The sequence below is a fragment of the Physeter macrocephalus genome, chromosome 11, assembly GCF_002837175.3.
Source record: "Physeter macrocephalus isolate SW-GA chromosome 11, ASM283717v5, whole genome shotgun sequence".
In the NCBI taxonomy this organism is placed as follows: domain Eukaryota; kingdom Metazoa; phylum Chordata; class Mammalia; order Artiodactyla; family Physeteridae; genus Physeter; species Physeter macrocephalus.
In genome coordinates, this window is record NC_041224.1 from 147377978 (window position 1) to 147385814 (window position 7837).

A 7837-nucleotide genomic window follows, 5' to 3' on the forward strand; every position below is an offset into this window, starting at 1 on the left:
CAAAATAAGGGCAGCTTAGACAATCTCAATAGCAGGACTATGGGACAGTCACTTCAGGTCACTCTTCCAAAAACAATCCATCCTTGGGTCAATCTGTTTAAGATTTAAATACCTGAAGGGAGTATCTGATTGGGCTGGCTCTTCGTGTGTGTGTGTGTGTGTGTGTGTGTGTGTGTGTGTGTGTGTGTGTGTGTTAGGTCTTAAAAGATTACAATAATAATGTATTTAAAGTATTCATCAGCTTCTAGGTTATATAAACAATTTTAACGCAAACATTCCTTAGGGCATCTTTCCCATTGCTCCCAAGATATCATCTCTTTCTGTTGCTATAGGCATAGATGGCTTCACTCCATTCTGTCTTCTCTGGACCATGACAGAATTCCAGAATTTCTCACATTTGTTGTACTTGGAAAAGTGAAACACCTTTCCCTGTCATAATTATTTTCATCCAAACATCTGCAGAATCATCAGATTCTGACAAGCACACACTAAGAAAGGACATGCTTCAGGCGAAGTCTCATCAAGAGCTGCTTGCAGTGTGGGAAGGGTAGTTTTACCACCAGGAGGGAAGGAAGGGCAGGCAGAAACTGTGGACATCCACTGCAGGGTCCCAGACCAGCAGTTCTACAACAGAACAAAGAGGGCAGATTGTGTGCCTTTCCAGGAACTATACCTGGAAAGTTCCTGGGAACCAGAGGATATGCCAAGCTGAAAGAAAATCCACGCATGCAAGTAAGTGCTGGGGAATAGGAGGAACTCAGGAATCAGATATTCAGAGCAGAAGTGGTGGACAAAAAGCCTGGACAGTGTGACAAAATTTCACCCAGCCAGAATCATCTTAAATATGTCTTGCTACAGTTGGGTCTATATAGAACCTGGGTTAGCCGAGAGAGAGAGAGAGAGAGAGAGAGAGAGGGAGGGAGAGAGAGATGTGAGCTGTAATTAGTTCTGCCCCTGGAGAGCAGGTAGACTCGAGTCAAACAGGGCAGGAATTATCTCTGGGAGCCCCCAGTTGTGCCCCAATACACACTAACAGACACAGATACACACACCACCACCACCACCACCACCACCACCCTGCGGTAAAACCAGGGAATAGATGCTATTGTCTTCAGTTTCTCCCTAACATTCTTCAAAAACTTAGATTAGTGTCCTTGACTTTCAAACTCTTGTCCCCCATGTTTTTTTATATTTGCAAACTCATTTACAACATGTTATGCTTTTGCACTTTAAGACATTATCTTTTATTCCAACTATGGAATAAAATATTTTATTGCTAAAACGTAGTGGAAAGAGCATTTTATTTGGTGTCAGAGGACTTGGGTTGATGAATCTAGGCTGGACACTCATCGTCAGGCTGTTCTCCCCTTGGTTCTCCATCACTGCAGGGTGAAGGGCAAGACAAGGAACTGTGTTCACTCATCTTTCTCTCTCCTTGGCCACTCTGCTCCTCGAGGTCTAACCTTCATTCTAAGCTGCTCTACCTTGTAACTAAATCATGTCCAGCCCAAGTGAAGGCAGTGTGGCATAGAGGAAAGGATCCAATTGCCCCAGTTCAAGCCCTAGCTCTACCACTGATGAACTGGAAAGCTTTAGACAAATTACCTCGCTGAGGCTCTGTTTCACAATTTGTAAAATTCTCTCTTTCAAGAAGTCCATGAAATAGTTTATAAAGAAAGAAATGCCCACCGTAGCACCTGATGGCCATTATCATTACCTCTCGCACAAAGCCTTCCCTGACCAACCCTTTCCACTGATCTCTCCTTTCTCATCATACCTTTGGATGAATTCTCTGTATCATTTAGATAGTCATCCAACGCTCTGGGTTGCTAAAATATTACCTTTCTTCTAACACCAACATCAAAAATTTCCCCAATGTATTGTTTTAAAAACCTATTTGACAATGATCTGGTATGTTCTTTTTCCAGGAAATATCCTTTTAATTAAACTCTCCCATCAGCATGAAGTCCTATGACTTAGCAGCATGAGTAAGATGTTTAAAAAAGACCATTTTGAGTAAGAGGTTTATAACTATATGCTAAAATACCTAAGTCTGCTCCTTTTCCTTTTTAATTTAACCCAGAAAGGCTCTTCATGTGCATATACTCAATTTCTGAACCTTGGGATAAGCATATATTTCCTGACTACCCGGAGTTAGTTGCTTCTCTTTTCCTGCTATTAATCCTAGTCACACCATCCACAGCCTGGCAGTCCTGTGTCCTAGTTGTGCACATCACCCTCTGTGTTTCAGTTGTGCTCAGCATTGGGATTTGTTAACCTAGGAAAAATGCAGAAGTGGGTGGAAATAAGAGCCAGGCTTTGTTCGAAACCTTGCCTACTCCTCCCCTTTTACACCTCCCCAGGCACCACAGCCCTCTAAGGAGTTATTGAATTTGAGTCTCTTTTCATCAATTTCATCAAAAGTCCAGCAACAGCTGCTGCATTTGAGAAAAAAGGCAACGAGTGAGGAAGTTTAGAGCTCTAATATCAATTCAGCAAGTTCAAGTCAGAGACACAATTTGGCTTTCATGGAAGAGATGAAAGGGCATGGTGGATGGCTTCCCTGGGTGGGAGGGAAATGAAGTCTGAAGACTGTTTCTGCTGAGTGTGCTTATTGTCAGGTGTCTGGAAACAGATCCCTAAAAATTGAGCACGATCAAAGCACTCATCAAAGAACTATTCATCAAAGCTGGAATTCCATGCAGTCTGTATTGGAAACCATGTCCTCTCTCCAGACCCAGGAGAATCTGCACAGGTGGAGACAGTCTTCACTCCTGCTTATTGGTGTAAATCAATGATACTCAAAATGCGGAAATGAGAAAAAGATAAATACCAGGAAAACCAAGGTCTCTGAGAGCTTTATGGCCTTTTGAAATTCTTAAGAAAATCTCTACCTCCTTCTTTCCTTTCCTAGGAAGGCTCTCACTAGCACCAAAAATAGGTTTATAGTTCTTACTATTTGTAAAAGGTAACACACTGAATGCCAGCAATGATATCACACAGTGTACAGTTAGATCCGATCTCTATCCTGTGGGCTCACATTCCCACTGAGATATAAATGAGAGAAAGGAAACAAAGGTCCTCAGGAGCAAGTATGTGCATAGTATTTATTTACACATGTTCTCTTGTTTTCTCCACCAAGCTGCAGGAGAGTGGTGAGCTCTGCATCCAAAACAGCCCCTTGTCTCTAGAAGGTACACCAAGAATTGGAAGAAGAGAAGTTGCACTTTGTTTTAGCTACTTTTGAATGCTAGATGAAAACTGAGGGGGTTTGCCATGGTCACAGATGGTAGACAGATAGGCAGAAAGGAAATGCCAGAGGCTACATCTATCTGTGATGAAGGACAAAGCCATGATTGGCAGACAAACTTCCCACCACATTTTCTTTTTTATTTTATTTTATTTTTTTTTTTATTCAGCTGCGCCGGGTCTTAGTTGCGGCACGTGGGATCTTCATTGCATCATGTGGGATCTTTTAGTCACAGCATGAAGGCCCTTAGTTGCAGCATGCGGGATCTAGTTCCATGACCAGGGATCGAACCCGGGCCCCCTGCATTGGGAGGGCGGAGTCTTAACAGCTGGACCACCAGGGGATTCCCCCCACCACATTTTCTTGAGAAGCAGAATGCATGCTATGAAGGATTGGGTTGGGTACAGATTCATAATAGACTCGATACTGCAATTAAAGTTCATGACCTTCTCCACATGATCTCTAAGCCCAAGACCAAGTGAAAAACAACAATGGATGAAATGTTTCTCCCTAAAAGATCTTGGTGAGATGATAGTTGATGATTCAAGGTTATGGATTAAAGGTTATGAGCCCAGATGTATTTTCCTATAAGGACAGAAAAATAGGAGTCAGTTTTGGACATTGCCAAACACTGTGATGTCTTTGCCAGACAAATCTTGTCTTAACTTTAAAAGCACTTGAGAAATGGGATGCTCCTCTACAGTATAGCTTCCTATAGTTTTCATAGAAGAAAATCAAATGTTGCAGAATTTGAAGGGAACAAAAATCATCCAGTCCAATTAAGTTTTCAAGTGAGAACTGAGTTCTCTCAAATGAGGTCTTTTCAAGAGGAAACTGGATCCACATTTCCTACAATATTTGGGGTATGGCTACAAGTAGACTTTTCTTCCTTATGGTCTCTGACCCTCTTCCAGGAAGTAACAGCTAAATGCAAAATTAGGATGAGGTCTTACTGGGAGGGCAGTCTCAACAGGAAGACTGTTCCAGGGAGTAGTTCTTCCGGGAAATAAATCCCAACACTTCAGTGACAACTGTGGGAAATGCTCTCAACAGACTTGCTACAGAGCAGCCACTGGGAGTGGGGTGGAGGATGTCACTGCCTGTCAGACACACAGCTTTTACTTATGTTTCTTAGGAAAATAGTACATGTCCTTTCTGTTTCCCACTGAGAGTGAATTACTCTTGCCTGCGCTCAAGCAGAGAGAGGCTGACGGGGCTGGGAGCACTCAGCTACAGCCTATTTAACTGAAGTTACCTTTAAAGTTGGTTAACAACGAGAAAAACTCTGTGCTCCCATCTATGTATATGTCCAAGCTCAGATAAAGGAGAAAAAAGCTGGTGCAGAGGGACTTCTCTGGTGGTCCAGTGGTAAAGAATCTGCCGTCCAATGCAGGGGACGTGGGTTCAATCCCTGGTCAGGGAACTAGGATCCTACATGCCACGGGGCAACTAAGCCCACACGCCACAACTATTGAGCCCGCGCACCTCAACAAGAGAACCCACGTGCCCTGGAGCCCCACGCACCACAACTAGAGGGAGAAAACTCCATGCGCCACAATTAGAGAGAAACCTGCGCAGACCACGGCCGAAACGAAAAGATCCCTCATGCCTCAACAAAGATCCCGTGTGCCGCAACTAAGACCCGATGCAGCCAATAAATAAATTCCTTTCTTAAAAAAAGTTGGTGCACAAAAATGCCTTCATTTGACAAATTTAAATCTGTTACTGACTTGATATCTAAAAACTCTTAAAGTTGTTGATATAAAAGTTAAAATGCAACCTGAAAATGATTAAATCTATATTCTCTGATAGTTCAAATGTCTTGCTCACACACCCACAAACAAAGTGACTTTCCTGGAGGTCAAACTGTACACAGCCTAGTTCGGCAAAGGAAACAGCAAATCTTTCCTCCCACTCTGTATCATTATCGTTGGTGTTTAGAATCTACATAGCACTGCACTTTTGGCTGTTCTTTATAAGCATTCCTATCAGCTGGCCCTGAGCAGTAACCTTCTTTTAGAGGTCAGGTCAGAGAATGCCAGTTTGCAAAAGAGTCACATGGAGGCCAAGTTTTGAGCAGAATCTCAAATCAAGAAACAATATTTGAGTACATATCTTTGAAACAAGCACTAAAAATAAGGTAGATAACCGTCATACTCCCAAACCCGGTTGTTAATCGTTTAGGTTGTTTCTTTTAGAAAAATTTTCAGGCCAAATCCATAGCAGTTTATTACTCAATTCCTAGTATCTTTGTCTTTATTCACTGTTACAATCAGCTCTAGGCACTTCTAAGATGAATTTCTGTTATGAAATAACATTAATATAAAAAGCCTACATACTTGGAATTATCCTTCCATCAGTCTCACAAAGCCTGGTTTTATTTGTTTTACTATTCAAAAGCCATATTTGTATCTTAATCGTCCAAATCAACTGACCTAATTATTGTTGACATATTTTAACCATTGTTCAATCAGTTTAGATAAGTAAGAGCTGGTAACTGTGTATGTCCCTGTCACAATTTTAAAAGACAAAGGAACAATTTCGACGTTCAATAATTTAGTATTAGCTTTTAATGGAAAGCAGAAACAGTAAAGAAAAAGAAAAGCAAACTCAGCATCACATGCCATGATTTGTCAACTGTAAAGCACAATACAAATGTTTGTTGGTGTTGATGATGGTGAAGGGAATGATGATGAGGAGGAGGAGACAGTTGTCATTTCCACAGAGAAGTACCAAGTGTCATTTCTGGTCCTTAGTTTCAATGACGTAGACAATCAGCCTTGACTAACCTTAAACTGGTTTTGAAAAGTTCTGGTGGTACAACAGGGCTGGTGGCCTGGTCTGGAAGTCTAAACTTCTGATTGCAGATAAGTTGACCATATAACATAGATATTTTGCTGGAGTGACAGGATCTCAATAATTTATCTAGTCTTTGATCTTGGAACTTCCCAAATGGCAGAAAGACTCAGAATGTCATAAAATGTAGCTGGAAATAACCTGGGACTAACTGTTTTTTTTTGGAAGCAAAGGACACTGAAAACAGCTGGCTCTTTTTCAGAATCAGAACATCCAATAACCTGCAGTGATTTTAGCCAGGTACAAAATGTGAACATTTTGAACTCAGATTGTAACCCATTAAAGCTTTCCTATCTGAATTCTGCAGCAACCATGAAAACAAGCACTAACTTGTGTACTTTGGGCCTAAAGAAAATTAGACAATAAGCTGCAAATAGCTAACTCCAGTTTCTTTCTTTGTGCTATTCCCATGAATATCTGTACAGATAGCCAATAAACATCATGCAAAAAATCACCACCATCCCATTCAAATGCCCTCTTTTCTGGTACAACACCCATTCCCATCATTACCTCCAAGTATTTATTTTCTTAACTTATGCTGCTGCTTCCCCACCTACACACCACCCCCACTCTACCCCCAATCCTAATTATCTATCTCAGGTCATTGACCCTGAATAACTGGATAACCGTCTGATCATCCAGCCACTGCTGAGACATGAATAGTAAGGCTGTGTCATGTGGTGCAAGGGCCACAGACTCTGGAGTCAGACTGCCTGGGTCCAAATCTCAGCTTTGCCAGTTTCTCGCTACTTGACCTTGGGCAAGTTACTGAACCTCTCTGTGTCTCAGCTTCCTCCTCTGTAAATTGGGCATGAGAAAATTGCTGCCCCTGAAGGCTGTCATAAGGATTGAATGAGTGAATACATATAAAGTGTGTGGAGTAGAACCTAGAATATAGTAAGCATTCTACAAGTCCAAGATATTTTTCATCATTAAGGGCAAATGTTGAACAACCTTGCTGATGTCCTACCTCTGAAAAATACGCTGCCTCTCTCTGGACAGGCAGGCAGCTCTCCGAACAACTTTTGGCCCCTGACACTCCTTACATCCATTCTGTTCTTCTCTAGCCAAACCCCTGTTGCTTACTTAGAGGCTGGAGCTCAACTATCCCTATGAAGGCTTTTTACCCTCTCTGAAAAGCCCTAAATAGGCCCACTTCTCCCCAACATTTCCTGCAGGTAGAAATTTAAAACCATGTAGGAGGAAGGAGAACCAGAGGACAGTGGAGAAATGAGCTGGGACGAGCTGGATTCTCATTTCACCTTCCATTTCTGACCAGCCAGTTTCTGAGGGTGCTCATATCACATTTGCTACTTGTGCTGTTTCCTGAGAAGGAGCCAGAAGGAAGATAGTGACCAGGAATGGTAAACATGGCAGGTCCAGTTTGAAAACTGACTTTGGAATGAATTTTTTTTTCTAACAGCAAAGATTGGAGAGCAGATACCAACATGCAAAGTGCTGGTCGTTTTCCACTTATAAAAAATTGAATAACAGGCTGTAAAGCAACCTATCCTATAATGAAGAATGTATTATGTTCTACCATGAGAAGGAAAGAGTAAATAAGTATTTTTGAAAATAAGATCTTAGGATCCTCCAGGATCCACAAGGTACTTCATTATAATTTTTTTAAATTTGTGACTTTATGACAATTATGTCTTTAAAAAATCATGTAAGCATTGCTATAGACTGAATGTCTGTATCCCCCAAAATTCATATGTTGAAATCTAATCA

General features: G+C 41.5%; 1 pseudogene; it reads right to left on the reverse strand.

Annotated features, from left to right (window-relative positions):
* Positions 1-279: 279 nt before the first annotated feature.
* LOC102980762 (coiled-coil-helix-coiled-coil-helix domain-containing protein 7-like) lies at positions 280-6919 on the reverse strand (annotated as a pseudogene).
* Positions 6920-7837: the final 918 nt, after the last annotated feature.